We start from the raw sequence: 19834 nt of genomic DNA on the forward strand, positions 1-19834 counted from the left end.
CTTCCTCTTCCATGTGCTGTTCGGAAAACACAGTGGAGGGGCTGCTGGGATCGTGTAGAATAATCCCAGGAGTGTTTTCCAGGCTTGGCTCCTCCGCCAGGCCCCAGCACAACGCAGATTAGCCTGTCTTCGACCCCCGCCCCCAACCCAGCCTTGAACTTGGCCTTGCTGGACTCTGCGCCCCTTCTGCGTGTGCTGGCTGGAGGCAACGCGGGTGTGGGCCCGACGTTTTGGTTTTAGGGTTTCATCTGGGGAATCTGTCACCTCCGGCAGGGCTGAGAGAACGTGCCTGGAGTCGGCACCACGGGGGAAACCCGCCTCTGTAGGCAGAAGGGCTTCAAATCTTTTTAAAGACATATTCATTATAGTCTTTCCTGGGGACTGTTTGCACTGGGTTTAACAGCCGTTTCCCAGCTATCTAAAACGGGTCCAGACCAAACACTGATCATTTAGCAGCCAGGAATTGGTTCATTCTTGGGGACGGGGTTACTTTTGTGTGTGGGATCGTGCGGGGGCGGGGGAGGGCTTGAGTCCGATAGTGCATTCACTGCGCTTCTGTGGCTGGATTTATTTTTTTTGAGTGGGGGAACCCCAGTTATATTCCTCCTGTTGCTAGACTGGATGAAAACACACGACTCATCTTCACAAGTGAATTGTTTATTTTAACCATCTTTGTTTAAACAAGTGGGGGGGGGGAGCGGATGTGTCTTTTACAAGAATAAAGACATCTGAAACACGTCAACAGGGATCTGTACAGCCACAGTTGGGCATGTTTGCACCGTAAGAATAAGTCTGCGTTGAAGAATCAGTATCTATTCAAAAACAAACAAAAAGAAGGATAAAATAATCTGGGGGGAGCACGCATCCCCAGGCCACAGTGAAAATACAGCCCTACATGTCCAATTTATTCTGTAATGACAGGGAATCTTGCCACTACAGACACACAGAAAGTTTCAAAAACAGTTGTCTTGGGCATTAACTAACAATAAGGTGCCGTTCTCAGTGCAACAAAGCAAAATCAATCAGCCCAAACTTTTCCACACTGAGTCCAGGGGTGCTTTCTCAGGACTTCACACGCCTACAGTCAGACATGCAATAGATCTGTTTTTCCCCCAGTCCAGGCATTTGCTTCCCGGGCTCTCCCTGGATAGGCAAGGCAGTTTGAACAGGAGAGCGAAGAGGTCTGTGATATCCAGGGGTCACCGAGCAGCAAAGGTGACCACAAAATATTCACCAGTGATGCATTCATTGTACCAGGTACAGCACATCAAAGTTTTCGCCTGCTCCACACACCTCACCCTCTTCAGCTGCAACCCTGAAAGCCCTCGAGGTCCAGCGGCCAAAGCAGCCTCTTCGCTGGGCCAGTTGCGAATAGCTGGCCGGTACGCGGGTCGATGAATAGCTGTATGTGACGCGAAAAGTCCCCGGCGAGTTTTCATCTGTGGTGAAGGTTAACGAAGAACCCAAAGGCGTCCAGCCGCCTGCCATTCGCCAGCCACAGGAATCTACAACAAAGCAAACACCAGCCCCAAACATTACGTCCCGGGCCAATAAAACAATCACACCCGCAAGGAAGTAATTCCGGGAGCCTCTCAGCCATGGATGGAGCCAATGCCAGCGCACACTCCCCCGTGCCAAGGAACACCTTTTACACCCACTCCCCAGTAATGTTTGCCATGGCCAGAGGTTACACTTTCAGCTCAGTTCTGCTGCTTCAAGCCTTTTGCTTTATAGACAAGGCCCCAGTGTTACTGAAATGCTGGCATCCCCTCACTCCCTATGGCTGTCTCTGTCTCACTGGTAATACTTTCCTGGGAAATCTCCCCACCTCTCTCGGTGAGGGGCTGAGGAGTTCTGAGCTCAGAGGTCCTGCATGTGGCCGGTGAGTGGGAGGGGTCACTGTATGTCCTTCCTTCTAAGGCTTTGGGGCATGGGATTACTCCGCATGTCAGAGCCTCTAAAGAACCACCCTCTGTTGTTTTAATCCTCATGTTCACTTTCCAGGGTCTCAAAGCCCTTGTCTTTGGCAGGCCCTTCTGTAAAGTGATATAGAACTTTTTAGGCTGGATCAAAAGCCATTATGGTCAGGAAAAAGGTAATCTGAGCTATTTTTCCTGTTCTTTCTTATTCGTCTCAGTACTTCTTTCCCCTTGTTTTCTCCTGGTTGCTGTTAATTTCTGCCAGTTGCCAGCCCCTAGCTACTGGGGCTGCATGCAAATCCAGTTCCTTTGTCAATTTCTCTTGCTAGGCCACATCCACTGGTGATGTGACTGGTGGTAGTAAACCCAGGTTAGGAACAGCACTGGGTCAATAATTAACAAAGAACCATCATTCAGCTAATTTTTTCACCAGCTCACAATTTCCTAAAATAATCAGAATTGTCCACAAACTAACTTTTGTGAATAATTCTTGCTATGTGTCTCTTTTGTGAGTTACCTGAGAGAATTCAGTGTTTGACTGGACACCTAGAGAACATTTTTGTTCCTAGATTTGATGAGTGAGTGTAATTGTTTGAATCACGTGAATACCCAACATTTATGAAGCCAGAGTCTGATTTCCTTCACTTGAAAATCACTCTCTCCAGGAATATCCCTGCTCCTAAACATCTTTGCTAGAATATTCATTATGAACCAGAACCAAAGCTCATTGACATCAATGGAAAGACTCCTCTTTGCTTTAATTGGCTTTGGGTCAGGCCCATAAAACAAAGCAGAGAGGGATAAATCCAATTCTAGGTGAAATCATTCTACATTAAAACCTGAAGGTCTTCCTACTGGTGGAAAGTCTTTGGTACTGGCCTAGCTCTGCTCAGAAGTAGAGTGGTCATAAAACAGGTGCAAGCAATGCAATGTAACTCACACCCATCTGACATGCAAATCCCCTTGAAATCACTGGGCAGAAGCTACTTACTTCATTCTGCACTGGGCCCACTGTCTCTCACTCCAAGTCCAAACAGGCACTTGATTCAGAGCCCACTAAAATCAATGGGAGTCTTTCCACTGACTGCAAAGGACTATGGATGGGGTCCTAGGTTCTCAGTTCAGCTGGTAGTCCCTGATCCCCTTCCTTGCTCCTCCCAGTGGGCATGTGTGTGTGGACATGACTTCATATTGATTTAAGTTTGGATTGTGCTCCATTTCCCATCTAGTTTCATTAAGCTCTTACTAAGCAGAGAAAGCAGTGTCGTTTACTCTCCCACCTGTTTAAAATATCACGCTTGCTGCACACCCAGGGGAGCTGGGGATTTCCACTGAAACTGAATAACTCACTAAAGAGGTCACTGTCAAAAGAAAAAGGGAAGTCTGCACATTAGTGGCCAGCCGGGAAGAATTTAGGCAGGCCAGCCTGAAGATTCCACTCTCCGCCATCACTCTGCTCCCCCTGCAATCGAAGCAGGCGGGAGCAAACACAGGACTGATGGTCCATGCTCCCTTGCCCCTTCACCCTGGCAGTCTGTCTCAGTCTGCTGCAGCCTGAGGGGCTCATCTATTGTGCAAATAGAGGAGGCACTTACTGGTAGGGGATAGAAACCCACTCCTGAAAGCAGCAATGCCATCTGCTGCTATCTGCCATCCTGAGAAATGTGTACCTTTGTGCATCTAATACATGTGTGTGTGGGCGGGGAGATTGGACAGACTCCTCTGATTTCAACACCCACCTCTGCCAAGGGGCTTTAGAAAAGCTGAGGTCTATTGCAAATACGCTGTCCCTACACATTGTTCAGTGCCATGAACCTTTGTCTATCTGTATCAAGAAAACACGCGGAAAATAAACTCTGTGGTATATTTCCAGTACAGGCCTGGGACCTTTACTAACCAGCGCTGGGAAACACAAAAACTCACTAGGGACCTGATCCCAAGCCAGCCAGGTTTTTCCACTCACTTCAGTGGGTTTTGGATCAGGCAGTAGGTCAGGGTTGAAAAATAGCTTTGTTTTCCCATAAAAATTCACAATTACTATTCCACTCCCTGCATTAGTCTGGGCCTGTGGGAGACAGCCAGGGACCTTCTTCTATTACTTTCTATTGTTGTTATAAATCAGCTGAATGTTCCGCTAAGGTTTGCGGTTCTTTTTTTTAAAAAGCACCTTCTCCACTGATGAGACCCCCTGCAGAAGCAGCATTGCTGGAAACATCGCGGGGCACAAACCCCAAACTAACACCAAATAAAATGCAGGGCTTACCTGCCTAATCAAATTTTTTTTCCTTTGCCAATTTCCTACTCATGCCCTTTGGAAGGATGGACTCTGCCCCTCCCCTTCGCCTCACCCCATCGCCCAATTCATAGACTCACAGGGAGAAACTTTCTGGACAATTTAATCTCGCCGGGGTGTTACTTAGCAAAACCCTTTTCACTGTCAATTTTTTTCACTCTACTCCCCCTTCCCCTTATTTTCCTTCCAACCTCAATTGAATTTTGAAAGCCCCTGATATCTTTCTTTTTGTACAGACACATGCTGCGTATGCAAATAAGAGTCTTTTATACTGGCTCCCTGGCTCAAGACCTCCGACTTGAATGTGACCAAAAGCTGTGTTCTTCGCTGCTAACTCCTTAGCACAATTACACCTCCATTCTGCTCCTGGGGCCTGGGGAGGGAGAAACCATTTGAAACTAATAACACGTGCTGTTTGCCTTGGATAATTACAAGGGAGCTTCAGCTTCTAAGAGCTAGGAAATATTCCATTCAATGGGGTAAGAAGGGAGGCTGCGAGTGTTATGGCTACACAGCTTGTTTTATCTTGTGCACTAGAGACATGTGTGTGCAAAAAGACATTCCCTGGCTTGCTAACTTGTCCTGTGCTCACACGCCAAGGCAATCATTTATATTTTATAAGAAGGAACTTTTCTGCACTTTGTTTGAGCTGTTTGAGTCAGAGAAATGCAGCTGTCATTTTCTTATCTCAAATTACAATTCCTGCAAATATCAAGATAATAAGAATATCAGTGATCTGAAATCCAAGTCAAATGAGAGCAGGGTCTCTCTCTCTCACACACACACACACACACAGACCAGGGAACAGAGTCTGGGCTAGCTAGGAATGTTGGGGAAGAAGGACCCAGCAAGGGACCCAGCCAGCAAACACCAAGTGATCCAGCCAGTCTGACTGGGCCTCTGGTTTGAATAGACATCCTGCAGTCATTGTTCCTCCCTCTGCCTGGTCTCCTCGGGAAGTTTATGCAGAGGCAAGGAGGCGGAGGGGAGCTTTCACCAAAGGCACCCAGGAATGTGTCAAAAGAGGGATAGAAAAAAGAAGAAGACGAAGGGAGACAGAGAGTGGGAACGTCAAGGACCTCTGACTAATGAATAGCAAGTTTGCCCTTGAACCTCACTGGGCTTTGCCATTCCCAGGCTCCAAACAAGGGCTGAGGCATGCCTGAGCCCAGCTGCAGGGGGACTGGGCTATGGTTCGTCTCAGACACTTTGACAGGCCAGGCCTTTTCTCTGCATAGCTCAGACTTGCCTAACTGCTCCCCTGGCAACAGCTCAGTGCAGGAACCTAGGCAGAGACCCTGTCTGCTGCATACAGAAGCAAAGAAGAGGAGGGGAGCTGGCTTGCAGAAATTAGCTGGAGACTGTGTTAACCCATCACATGCTGGGCACCCTTCATCATAAACCTAAGTGTCCCCCTCTTGATATGAGAGTATATTTATTTCCGCCACACAAGGCTTAGTGGCTGCACTTTATTGGAATGGTGGCTGCGTTTTATTGGAAGCAGGGCTGCCAGTTTAGCAGGGTACTAGGAAAGGAAGGAGATGGGCTAGCTGATAATAGGAGACCACGCCATTAACCCAGACTTGGGGGGAGAAGGATTACCCCTACCGCTTAATGGCTTGGTGCTAGCTGAAGGCACATTAGGTATTTGGGTGTCAAGTAGATCAGTCTAAAGTTGAATCTTCTCACATTGTTGTAGCCAGAGTTCTACAAAGCAGCCAGTGGCCATTCTCCCCTTAACTAGTGATGTAGGGAATGTAGAGATGATAGATGCCATGTGCTGCTCCAGCAGCCAGACTACTTAAGTCAAAATGACACTTGGCAGTCTGGATCTGGTCACCTGTGCAGGCCACCCCTTTATATTAGAGACAGGAGCAGCTGAGAAGTGCTTCCTGCCATGCAGACTAGATGCATCCCTCAGATTCCTGGCCAAGCTCTTGGTTGGACAAAATTTGGGTGCCTGCCTCTGCCCTTACCCTAAATTGGATGCACAGCAGATACTCAGCTCTGGTATCTGCCATGTGGCACTGAGATAGGGAGTTCTTTCACTAGCAGAAAGGAAGAGTCAAGCTGGGTAAGAGACGTTTTGACTTGCCAAGACCATAAATTCAGGAAAAGAGACTTAGATCAAAGAAAGGGAAAGTGGAAATGTTAGCCTCAGGGATCCTAACTCAATCTCAGAGCGCAAGCAGTGGTAAATGTCCAAAGACTCCAAAGTAGAATCTCAACAACCACTCTAGTAATGATCCCATTCAGGCCACTGGGAAGTCAATGACATGAGGGGAAAAGGCTTGGTAATGTTCCATATTTTATATTTTCTTATACTTTCCTATGCAGACCGAGAGAGCAATGCTTTGCAGAGTTAGTTACAGAGACTGATACAGGCAGAAAGCGTGAAGGACTGTATTAGGTAGAGAAAAAAGGAAGAGGATGCTGAAAATGGAAAATTATGCAAATAAGTATCAAACAGAGTAGTTCCAGCGGGTGCGATGGGAGGAGACAGCAAAGGGAGGGAGGGAAAAGGCAGTGATGGGGAAGATGAGTGTGGGCATGTGTCACAGAGAGGAGGGATGCAAGGAGGCCAAACACAATGGGATTCCAGTCTCAGCTGTGGCCTCTAGGCACTACTCAGATATTAATAGTAAAGAAAGAGAAAGGTTTTAAGATGAGAGGATTCAAACTTTAGCAATCAGGTGAATAAGACCCAGGGCCTCTCCCCTCAGTGACTCTCATTACTGCTTCTTCAGTTTGGTTAGGCAGGGTCTCCCTCTCCTATATCCAGGTGAACTTCTCCATCTGATCCCGCTTTGCAGCCCTGCTTAGCATTTCCTATATAACCCCACTAATGAAGTCATGTTTGCTTATGGCTAGCATGAGGATGCGTCCGTTCCTCTCAGATTAGCTTATTGTTACCTCCATAGTTGATGAACAGGCTTTTCCTGAGGCTAATCCTGAAAGCCATGCCGACTTTTCATTTAGCACAGAATGCAGGATCTCAGAACAAAAGTAGGCTGGTGAGAGCATATCACACCTAGGCTAAACTCTGGAGGCTGGTTAACTCCTGGGTGAAATTCCAGGTGATGGTGACTATCTACAAAGCCCTAAATGGCTTAGGGACCAGCTATTTTAAAGTCCAGCTCTTCCTGTCTGATCTGCAGCATCCGTGCTGGTCCAGAACATTTAACCCACCTGCCCCAAGGCTGAACCTCAAGGGAGATGCGTGAGGCCTTTCTTGGGAGTAGGCCCTTCTGTATGAAATTTATTCCCACTAGAAATAATGTGGAGCCTGATCCGGGCTCCATTAGAAAGCATTGCAAGACACAGCTATTTTTTGTGACTTGTGACAGAATCTGCAGCAGCCGGAGTATTGACTATGTCTCCTCCAGTTCTGTGGTGTGTTTGAAAAGAAGGATGGTCTTGGGGCTAAGATGCTGGAGTGGGATTCAGGATGCGTGCTCACTTCTCAGCTTTGCTACAGACCATTCGTGTGATCTGTGTGCCTCAGTCCCTTTTCTGTGAAATGGGGACAATGGCACTTTGCTACTTCACAGGGAACTCAGATCCTATAGTGATAAGGGTCAGATAAACAGACATGTTTTTGTCAAGGTTTTTGCTTTTAATCAATGAAAAATGGACTCACATACCGTGGAGAAGGGGGCCTTATAATAAATGTTTGTAATAACAATAACTAGTCTTCTGAATGGTCTCGAAGTCCCTTCAATATGAATGGTACATCAGCCTTCCCTAGTCCATCAGCATGGCTTTAGTCCACAGCCATCCTACCTTGGGCTGTGACTTCAAACTGAGCAGAATTAGTACGTGTATGAGCCCCAAAGTAAAACTCAGGGTGCTGCAGGAACAGGCAGGGTTGACTGAGTAGGTGTTCCAGCTGAATCAGAACTGACCTCATGCCCAAGTACAGTGTGGGGTGCTAGGCTGGCTTTCAACAATGGATCATGAAGGCTCTTGTCACTTGTGGTGATTAAACGGGTGTTAATCCCTGGCCACATTCCAGTCTGGGAGATTACATTCTACCCACTTAAACTCCATCCTGTTGTTTCAACTGGAGATGTCAGTTTTCATTTTTCATCCTGAGAAGCTGCTGTCATGCTGCTGGTGGAGTATAGCTGCTGCTTCCACTCCAGAGCTGGCTGCATTTCAACAGTGGGTGATCAACCCTCCACACTGAAATGTGTGGAGTCCTTTATGCCTATACATGCAGAGTTATTTTCCAAGAGGTTTTGAATACATCTTCTATAAACTCTTCATATCTTTGCCTCTTCCTTCATAATCTTGGGTGGATTCTATCTGGATCTGCTCTTTCTTCTGCTGTGATCCTGATTCCTTCAGGGTGTCTTTTTCTTCCACTAAAAAATCTTGCATCAGTTCCTGGCCTGAGGACTCTATGCACCTCCTGAAACCGAGCTAACCATTTCATTGATTTAGGCATTGCCTTCCCCTCCATCTCTGAAAATCTTCCCTTCACCCTTTCTAGGAAAACATTCACCAATTTCTTGTTTATGTATCAATCAATAATACATATTGATTATCTTCCTTGCTCATTTAATTTTCCCTTTCAGATCCCTTCTCTGTCTGATGGATTGGACCTCATCTATCTGTCCCCTGAATTCCCTTCGGCAATCATCCATTTATCTTTTGAAGAATTCAAGTGTTCAGTGCTCATTGCTGGATGGCCTTCAGGACCCTCACTGGAGAGACGATTGTTCATCTTTGTCCTCACTGTCCTCTCACTCAGTTGTTTTAACCAACTCAGTTTCACCCAGCCCTCTTTGCAGTCTTCCAAAATACCCTTGCCTGAAATGCAGCATCTTTATTTCACCCTTATTTGGTGTCATCCAAGTCCCAAATACAAACATTGTTCTGGTTGCCATCCCTGAGCTGCTTCCCCATGTCTGTGCCTTTGGTGAACATGTCCTCTCGGCACTCTCCAAACTGAAGCAGGTCAGTTAATCTTCTAGCTCCCTCTTCTGTATGTCATGTCAGGAAACCATCCGTTACCAGGTCACCAAATGGATCACTCAGTTAATCCCTTCCCCTCCATTTTCCTGTCTTTACTATAACCCAGGGAGGTGAGAAGAAGCTTTCCATATAGTTAGAGTCTCATAGTCATTGCTTCAGATGCTCATTCTGATCAGGCATGGCAGAGTAAACCACCATCTACACCCTGACTTTTAGTGATAATTTCAAACCATGAGCCTCTTGTTTCTCCAGTTAATTCCACCAAAGTCTCTTTCCTCAGGTAATGTGGACAATAAAACCCTTTGCACTGATGTAATTACTTTAATACAAGAAATTTAAGGCACTTTACAAAGGGCAGGTTTATGTCTTACTTGGAGAAACTGAGTCACAGAGCACTGCAAGGGATTGGCCCAAGGTCACAGGTCGGTGCAAATGAGCCAAATGCTAGTCACCTTAATAAAGTTGCAGCCACTTACATTAGGGCTGAATTTGGCCCAGTGTATCAGTTGAAGAGGTGAGACTAGAATGCAGCTGTTCTAAGTCCTAGTCCCCTGGTCTAACTAGGAGTACTCACTGACTTCCTCTTTACTTTAATTTACCACAAAAACTCCTGCTACAAGCCCTGAAATTAATAGGAACAACTTGAAGGGAGAAGGTGTCATCTTTTGCTTGCAACTCAAACTTTAACACTTTCTCTAGGAGCTCACACCAGTTTTAAGAGATTTCTAAGAACAGACAGGTTTCAGAGTAGCAGCCATGTTAGTCTGTATCCGCAAAAAGACATCCCACCCCACTGTTCCTCACATGTTCTTGTCAACTGCTGGAAATGGCCCACCTTGATTATCACTACAAAAGGTTTCCCCTCCCCCCCCGTCCCCACTCTCCCGCTGGTAATAGCTCACCTTAGTGTGTATGGTAACACCCATTGTTTTATGTTCTCTGTGTATATAAAATCTCCCCACGGTATTTTCCACTACATGCATCCGATGAAGTGAGCTGTAGCTCACGAAAGCTTATGCTCAAATAAATTTGTTAGTCTCTAAGGTGCCACAAGTACTCCTTTTTTTCTTTCTAAGAACAGACAATGACCTCTCCTACCCGTTTCCTCCACCCCCCCGCCCATGTTCATATACAGAGATTAATATATCCACACCAATGCATGAATACACACAGTGATGTGTAACTACATAGGCAAATATACATACATGACCATTACACACATGCACAAATACAAATACACACATGCCTATGTCTGCATTCTCTTTCTCATGGATCCAGGATTGCACAAGTCTCCAGAGAAATACATCGTTGTCCCCTGTTGCATTTTGTGGCTCAGTTCCTTCAGAACATGTAACATGGCTATATCAGCCTTAATTGTAGATCAATAGTAGAGTTTAATGTTTTGCAAGGCACTTGCCCATTGGCTAGGCTTCAAGGATATATACAAATCTTTCAGACTTGGCACAGGCAATCTAAATAAGGGAGGGACAACAGCTTAGCTCAGCAATTTGGCTGACCTAGCAGATAAAAAGTGGGTAACATTTCATAGAAGGGGGACCACAGGCAAATTTGAAAAGAAATTTTTAGTAACCTTTGATTAATTCATAGGGGATGTAAACAGACATGTCACGGTCCTTTTCCCTCTCTGCACCTCTTCCTTCCCTTCGCTTCCCTTCCGTTCTTTACTTTTTGCTCTTTTGTCTTTTTTTCCAGTCTCCACTTATTTTTTGTTAAAAAAAATCATTAATATTATATTTATATGTTCTTTATATATAAAGAACATGCAACATGGCAGCTGCACTGAATCCAAAACTTTTGTCCAGTATTTCAGAGTCACTAAGAGAAAATGTGGTCCTGTGTCTACCTTATTGTTCCTCATGCAATACACTGGAGCAAGGCTACACGTTGTGGCCACGTCCTCACCAAAGCAGTGTAGTGTGCCATAGGCATGAAAAGGAGGGCTCAGGGAAGCAATTTACCAATTTAGCTAGCAAGATAGAAACACCCTGGGGTGCAGTGGGGAAGACAGATCTTTCATCCCTATAAGGACTAGTTGCATGCCACTCCATAAACATGCAAAGGCCGTGTGGGTAATAATTAAGAGCTTGCTTTTCAGAATTACGCACTTACAACACCTTACCTAATTTGCTTATTTAGCCCCCAGGATTATATGCACCAACTGGATACTCATCCATGCAAATAATATATGTGCCCAAACATGTTAGTCGCATGCAAAAATCAGGCATACAATTGCACACACAAACATGCATATGCAGTTGCAAACACACAGTTTGAAAACAGCTCCTAGCAGTCTCTATTGGTGGAAGCTAGTTGAGCTGTCCCTATAGATCATGGGGAAAACCCTCATGAGGGGACCCACATTCCAATTCTCCCACCTCTCCCCTGGCCATCTGATACATGAATTGCCTCCGAAGCACAGAAGATTGATTTAAGGATGCACAACAGCCTTGCCAGCCTGAGGTGTTTCTGCGGTGTGGAGGAAAGGAAATGTCACCAGATCACCATGCTGAGAAACCAATGCATCTCTACAAGCAGTCCCAGTTGAGCGACCTGCTGAGTTTTCACTGCAAATTTCCATCAGATAAAACTAGAGATAGGCCAAAAGTAGATCCTTGAATCCAACCTTCTTTGAATTCTGGCTGGGTTCGGGTTCAACTTCCCAGACTGGAAACTGCCCCAACAATTTTCATTCCAGGTTGGGTCCCAAACTGGGAAGGGCTATTTCCCATTTCAGTGAGGATACAACCAGAATTTCATGAGAACTGCTAACAAGGTGGCAGCTATCAAAGCTGCCCCCTAGTCCTGATCTGATCTGAACGCAAACTCCAGTCCCTGTCTTGACCCTAATCCTGATCCATTCACCTTCTCCTTGGCCCATCTGTCTCAAAAAACCTCTACCGTAAACACAAACAAAAGCAAAGGAATCCCCATTGCAGAGATAAACCTTTCAAGTAAAGGCCTCTCTGTGTGGCAGTCTAACTTTGTGGAAGAAGATCTTCTATGACCATCCCCACATACTTAATAGAAGTGCTAAGTCCTCCAGCTACATAAGACTCCAGTATGCTATTGGATTATCCATCCTATATAAATACTAAGTATTACTACATTTCCACCATGACTCCCTATCCTCACTTGTCCCACTTCCAGCAACCCATCATCTGGACAGGGATGAATGGATGTGGCTCCTTTAGAAGCCAGTCAGAGCTGCCCTGAGCACTGGAGAGTGATGTGCTTCCTCTCCCACAGGGACTGAATGTGCTGCTCCTAAAGTGCTTGCCCAGGGAGCAAGCTTGAAACTTGAACTTGCGCCACAAGATTGCCTAGAACATTTTATTGGGAATTGGTTCCACAGAGGCCAATCAGCTAGTTGTCCCAACAACATGACCCATAGGAGGGGGCGTGCAGAGCAAGTGCACAAAGCCCAGAAATGGAAATCTACCAACCCCAATTTTGTAGCTACACAATCTTATTTCTAATGCACCACCAGCACTATTGCTAATGCACCAGATCCCATCATTCTGGCCACGCCAGGAGCCTGTCTGGTAACTCGGCAGCTCACGTGGTCACCCTAATGTTTGGCCCGTCTCACTCCTAATAATGCCACATGATAATGCCACTGGTTGTGGCCCAGGCTCGACAATTATTAAACTGCATCAACCTGGCATCATCACCAGTCAGAGGAGAGGATTCAAGATTTCAGGTCCTGATCTGGAGTGAGTGACTGATGCTAGGGCAGAGAGAGGTGCTCTGCAGAATCGGCTGACAAAGAAAAATCTTTTTTGGATTTGTATTTCAGAGCCCCCTCCGAGTCTTTAGTCCAGTTCTGGATACTTCAAATTAAAACATATTCCTGCTGGAGTTACCAGAGACTATCATGGCCATAGCCCATCTTAACCAAATGTTTCCCATGTGGATGTGTTAAACTGGATAATTGTTTGACCGCTCTGGAGAAGTCAGGTACAGAGAGCACCTACCACTGTGTCTGCAGCCCTTTCTCATCATTTCAGTGTGTTAGGCACTGTGCAAACATAAACAAAAGCCTGGCCCTGGCCTCTCCCTACCCCTTGCTCAGTGACCTGTACATCATACCCACAATCTATCAGGTGAGACCTGGGGATGCAGTACCCCAGGAGAGGGCAGGTCATTTTCAATTATTCTATTGGAAGGAGGAAACTTTGGCATCAGCTCATTAGCTCTTTGCTCAGCCAGGCACTGTGCTGCCCTAGCAGTTGACTCAGAATGAAATGCTGGCCTCACTGAAGTCAACAGCAAAACTCCCCTTGACTTCAATGGGACCAAGAGTTCAACCTCAATCTTATAATGCAGGGACAAAGTAGAACCATTTCTAGCAGAGGCATGCCATAGAAGCTGGTTTGTTCAGGGATGTCACCGGTATCCTTGTGTACGGGAAAGGGGCCTTGTAGGGGGCGGCTGCTCCACTCCCGCAGAACGGGGGTTAAAAACAGCTCTGGAGAGGGCTGCGGCTGGAAAATGGAGTGAGAACCACTGGGGAAAGCCGTGGGGAAGCAGCCACATTGGTGGCCAGCTCAATTAGGGCCCAGCTGGCTCTTATAAGAGGGCTGTGGGCCAGAAACTGAGGAGTCCCACTCTAGCCCTGAAGTGGGAAGGGTGAGCTACCTGGGAACAGGGTGCCTGAGCACAGCAGCGCTGGGGAAGGGCAAAGGGAGCTGGGGAGCTCCAGCCTGATAAACCCTCAGGCTGTAGGCCTTGGTGAAGGCCTACAGAGGCACTGGGGCTGCAGAGGGCAGCCTGAGGAAAGGCAAAGGCAGCAGGTCGTAACCCATTGCCAATAATGAGTGACCATTACATTGCAGTCTGCCCCAGTGAACGGGGGCTAGATGATGACTGGCTGTAGCCACTGAGGCAAGGTGGGTTTAGAGGGTTGGGGTCTCCCCTGGGAGGGGAGACCCAGAGCAGGAGTCCTGATGGGGCAGAAACCCAGGCAAAAAGGCACCGGGGTCCGGGAGGGACATGGGGCCAGTGGCAGGTGAGACACCAGTGAGCAGAGGGCGCTCCAGTGCTGGTGAAGAGCTAAGTCCCTGGACAACCAGCAGGAGGTGCTGCACCGGGGAGTCTCAACCCCGCTACAGGCATTCTTTGAAAAGGGAAACATGTGCCTAGATTCTCCAGCACCCCTCTCTGAAGTGCACCCTCCGCCCTGGGACATAGGGGTTAGCACAGCAGTAAGGACACATCTTTTTTCTGGAAGCCTCTGGTGAAATTACTGGCATCACTTCACTGCTCCCCTACAGCACATCTAAAGACCTCTTCACCCCATCAAACCAGCAGTCCATGTTCACACGAGTGGACATAGAGGACCTGAGCCTTCACTCCATGTAGGCTCTTAGCTGCCCACCTGTTGAAAGACATCATCTGATGGCCTGATCCTGCAGCCCCAGTGATTTCATTGCAGTCCTGGAATTATGCAGTTCTCACAGTGGGGGAGCACCGGGGACATTCAGGCTGCACGAATGAGTCCCAGAAGTGCAAGGAAAAGCCCCATTGCCACTTGTGAAGACAGATCAAGTGAAAAGGAAGTGGAGTTTGATCTTAGCAACTGAACCGCCCTCCTGCCAATGATCAAGTCCCATTGGCTGTGGCACAGATCATTCCACCCAAGACAGGTAGCAATAACTGTATCCTAGCCCCAAACCAATACTTAAGGCCCTACAACCTGCAGAGTTTGGCTCCCAATTTTTTAAGGGCTCTCTTTGCTTCCAGTTACGCATGCTGGCTTCCCCACCCTAGAGGCTGAAGGCCTCTCTCCACAGAAGTACAACATGGGCAGTGGCAGTGCAAGCTTTCCGAATGTACTACCCTCTACCACTGTGCCACAGTCTAACACTGGCCTCAGACTTTGGCCTCTCCACTGAGCCTTTCAGTAGGGTCAGTTAGTATGAGAGGCAGCAGTGGTGGGTTTTGCAACGTGGATACTTGGCCTGCTAAGAGACTGGCCTGCATAAGATGAGTCCAATGCTCAGACTCTTGGCCTAGCAGATGTCATCCAATAACAGCATTGAGTCGCTACTAATTTGGGCTACATTCAGGCTAATGATCCAGAAGGGGAAAGTTCCAGATCTCCCTGCCAATTCCCTGAGCCCTCTCAATCGCCTTCCAGAACAATAACTTTGCCTTCATGTGGTTTCAGGGCAATGGGTTTCATTTTGTTGGAAGACAGAGAAATTGGGGCCTCTAAACAACTCATTTGCAATGAAGTGAAATATTCAGCAGAGCTGGCGAGATGCAAGGAACCAAATTCAGCCACAGTGTGAGCATAGGAAAGTCAATGAGAGTCCGAGCCCCTTAGATCAGGGCTCACACCTCTTTATTCAATGCCGCTGTCTGCAACTCCGCTGTGGGTTGTGAAATGGGCTAGAGAATCTGGATTTTTTTCCCCCTCCTTTTCCGCACCATAAGCAAAGTCCTAATAAAGCTCCCATCCCCACTGCCAGCCCTGCACCATGCTTCCAGCAGAAAAGAGATGCAAAGCCACGCTTGGAATCTGATTCCCCGGCTTTAAACGCTGCTCTGCCAGCAAAGTGCGACTTGAAAGCTCCCCTGTCACAGTTACAAAGCTCAGAACAGCCCTTCTTCGGATAATCACGCTTATCTCCAGATTAAGAAAGAGAGAGCTGCAGCTGAGGCTGGTCACATGGGCTGGGATGTAGGCAAATCTCTTTTAAACAATCCCCATATAGCTGTGACCTCCACCACAGCCAAAATATACAGCCCCTCATTCCCACTTGAATATCCAGCTCTGGAGATATGAAAGAGTGAGTGTGAGGGAGGCGTGTGCAGGGCAGTGGGGCGGGGGGGAGGGGACAACACAGGCGAGCAGGGGAGAGACAGAGAGCAAGAGAGGAAGGAGAATAAGAGGGTAAAGAAAGAGATGGAGAACCAGACTAAGTAAGGGGAATATTGGGGTTAGGGGACGGCAGAGAGAGAGGGGTGGAGAAATGGATAGAAGGGAATGAGGAAGATGCAAAAAGGTGTCCATGTGTGCCGGGGGGGGAGGGGGAGGGGGCTGGATGAGAATGAAGGAAGAGAGAGAGAGAATTGTGTTATGCTTCGGGCACATGGATTAGTGGCCCCCAGTTTAACTCTTCCTGCGCTGTCCCTTGCTGGCACAATAGTCCGGTTACGTGACTCGAGCTGTGCCAAGCAGCCTTGGCAAGGAGAGCGTGTTACCCACTTTGCTGCCACGGATTCATTAAGAGGCTTTGCTCGTATGGCAATATTTCTCCCGACAGGACAACTCTTCTGCAGATCAACCCAGCAAAGAATTTCGACAAAGCAAATTTGTGTTTCACTGCGAGGGGGCGAGGGGCTTGAATTAACCAGAGACTGGATGGGTGAGCAATGCAGCAAAAGAGGAAAGGTGGGGCAGGCAGGAGGAGAGGGCTCTGTTGGGACAGGTCTCCAGAGGGGTATCTGCTCTGAGGCTAGGCACAAGCAGAAGGAGGAGGTTTCCAGGTCTTTGCAGGACACTTTTCCACTGTCAGTCCAAGTTCTTCCATGCAATTAGAACTGAAACATTAATGGGTAAATTCAGCTCCTGGCCATTCCAGAGGGCAAGGCAAACATTATATCCACCATTTTAAGTCAGATACAGCTTGGTGTTTAGCTGCACCCTTGCTCTGAGAACAACACAGAGTATCAGTTTTTCCTACCCACTATTAGGTGTCACCAGACTCTACTGGATCCTGGAATTAGGGGTCTCTACACCTTGGGCATTAAAAAGACCAAGTGTCAAGGCATCCAAAACCCATCAGCAGCTGGTGAAGAGTTCCTGTATAGGGTGTACCGGGGCTAAGTGTGACTGGACCCAAAAGCCATGTTCCTGCAGTAAGTTCCCCTCACCATATTTGAGCTTTTCAGTGTGAATTTTTGTGTTGGCCACCTGAGAGGAAGAACTGAGCAGGCTTAATTGGTATTTCCCTGGCTTGGCTGTGGGGCACAGCCACCGGAGAGAGCTTGCCTGGCTTCCAAAGGTGTAGCAATCTGCTGCTGAGAGGTGGACACAGCCAGTGAGAACGGAAGCCAGGCTGGAGCCAAGTGCCTTTCTCTGTGCCCAGAGATGAAACTGAAGTACAGAGACATTCACAGAGTCCTTTGTTGGACAATGTAACCCAGCATCCTCCTCTCCTGCCCTGGCCTTGACTTCTTCTCCCTGAGACAGCATGGGCATTTGATCCAAATTCTGCCTTAGCTCAATCATGGCCCATGTAAGTGGTGCCTTCGCATGTGCTGCTGATCATTATCATGGCTGTAGTCTGATACGCCCAAGAGACAGCTGGCTTTTTTGCGGCTCTGAGTTCCAGCTCTGACCTGAGAACTAGCCAAGATCATGCAAGTCAATGGCAAGCTAGGCATGACCCTGCTGGCATGGGTCAATGCTAGCTGGTTGCTGGAGAAGGCAGAACCTGGGAATGCGGGGTGGGTGGGTATCACTGTTCTGTTTGCTGAGACAGTTCTGTTGGTAGATTCCCTGAGGCCACTGCTTGCAGGCACTGGGGGAGCTTGTGTCTGCATGGCCCTCAGTAAAGTTCAGAAGCCAATTTCTTTGAGTTCTGCTCTCACATGTTGCCTCAGCTTACCAGGATGCTATGACCTAGGCAGCTGGGCTGAAGGTGGAGAAAAGGTTCTGACCTAAAAGCAAAGATATACTCAATACGCCAGTTTAGAATAAGATACGAGTTGGTCCTTTAAATCACATTGCCTGTCACCTGGGAATAAAGAGTAATAATAACCTGTCCCTTCCCTAGCACCTTGCATCCAAAGACCTCAGGGCAATTGACAAACACCAGACCAAGGCCTTGACTCCTTCCTCAGGCAAAGCTCTCACTGATTTTGTCTGGGAAAGGGGGGAGTTAAGACTGACAGCCTGATTCACCCCTTGTATGACCCAGCTGAACTTGGCAAGGGGTTAGTTTGAGTCAGGGCAGAATGTGGCCTAGGTGAGGACATCTGGATTTGTGTTATGAGTGAATTAAGATTCACAACTAGGGCTGGGTGAATGAGTCACTTGGAACCATTTATCTGATTGATTTTAACTTTTTTCATTCCATTTGCAAATTATCTCCAAACAGCTTGTAACTTGCAAATTTGGTCAGTAGTCCAGTGTTGCCATTGCTTATGATTTTATCACAAACCTTGTGATATTTGGTGTCTTTCTTTAAGCCCCAGATCCTGGAATCCTGTGATTAAAGGAGAATCTTAGCTTTCACTTTATAAGGTGGTTGTGGAGAAAAGATTGAAAATGTGACTCTAAAGGCACAGAAGACCAAAGACAAATAAAAAGAATACCACATTTAGTATTTTTTTTAAAAATCTCATGATTTTTAGCCAACCTCATAACTTTTGGGGCCTGACTCATGATTTTTGAGCCCTTGGGATTGAAGTACTGATATTCACCAAACAGTTTGCTTGAACATGTGCTGGACTATGCTGGTTCATTATTCATACCATATGATTGGTCACCTACCAGTAAGTCACTTACTGGTATTGGACTGACTGGCTAAGCAGCAGTTCTGCAAAAAAGGACCTGGGGATTACAGTGGATGAGTCAGCAGTGTGCCCTCGTTGCCAAGAAGGCATATTGGGCTGCATTAGTAGGAGCACTGCCAGCAGATTGAGGGAAGTGATTATTCCCCTCTATTCAGCACTTGTGAGGCTACATCTGGAGTATTGCGTCCACTTTTGGGGCCCTCACTACAGAAAGAATGTGGACAAATTGGAGAGAATCCAGCAGAGGACAATGAAAATTATTAGGGGGCTGGGGCACATGACTTATGAGGAGAGGCTGAGGGAACTGGGGTTATTTAGTCTGCAGAGAAGAAGAGTGAGGGGGGATTTGATAGCAGCCTTCAGCTATCTGAAGTGGGTTCCAAAGAGGATGGAGCTCGGCTTTTCTCAGTGGTGGCAGATGACAGAACAAGGAGCAATGGTCTCAAGTTGCAGTGTGGGAGGTCTAGGTTGGGTATGAGGAAAAACTATTTCATGAGGAGGGTGGTGAAGAACTGGACTGGGTTACCTAGGGAGGTGATGGAATCTCCATCCTTAGAGGTTTTTAAGGTCAGGCTTGACAAAGCCCTGGCTGGGATGATTTAGTTGGGGATGGTCCTGCTTTGAGCAGGGGTTGGACTAGATGACCTGAGGTCTCTTCCAATCCTAATCCTCTATGATTCTGGATTGCTTTTGTTCTGTGATTGGATGACCCATGCTTTCTAAACAAGAGGAATCCCCTTTTCTGATCACAAATTATCCACAGACTTTCATGGTTGTGTAGTGAGTCTAGTGAGCACACAGCAGAGAGAGTTTTGAAAAGAACTTTTCACAATGACCATGAGAGAGAAAATGTGTACATGCTCTATGCATTCACATGCAGAAATGCAGCTAGTGACTCATACCCACCCGCTACCAAACTGCTACTGGCTCACACACTCATGACCACATGCACTCACAACCACTCTCAGTGACTTTTCTAAATGCACAATAAAGCTCCCAATCCCTGCAGTCATTGCCCACATTGCTAGGAATAGCTCAGCTCTTTTTCTCCCATCCCCTTGCATTACAGGTGACTGTGCTGCCTGGAGAACTA

At 47.2% G+C, this 19834-nt stretch overlaps 1 long non-coding RNA gene across 1 annotated transcript in view; it reads right to left on the reverse strand.

The window, feature by feature from the left end:
• Nucleotides 1-644: 644 nt before the first annotated feature.
• LOC119862617 overlaps nucleotides 645-19834 on the reverse strand; it is a 53879-nt gene continuing 34689 nt past the window's right edge. Inside the window, exon 4 of the long non-coding RNA XR_005295309.2 lies at nucleotides 645-1505. This is a non-coding gene — a long non-coding RNA (uncharacterized LOC119862617). The remainder of the gene's footprint in view (nucleotides 1506-19834) is intronic.

The sequence above is a fragment of the Dermochelys coriacea genome, chromosome 10, assembly GCF_009764565.3.
Source record: "Dermochelys coriacea isolate rDerCor1 chromosome 10, rDerCor1.pri.v4, whole genome shotgun sequence".
Classification (NCBI taxonomy): domain Eukaryota; kingdom Metazoa; phylum Chordata; order Testudines; family Dermochelyidae; genus Dermochelys; species Dermochelys coriacea.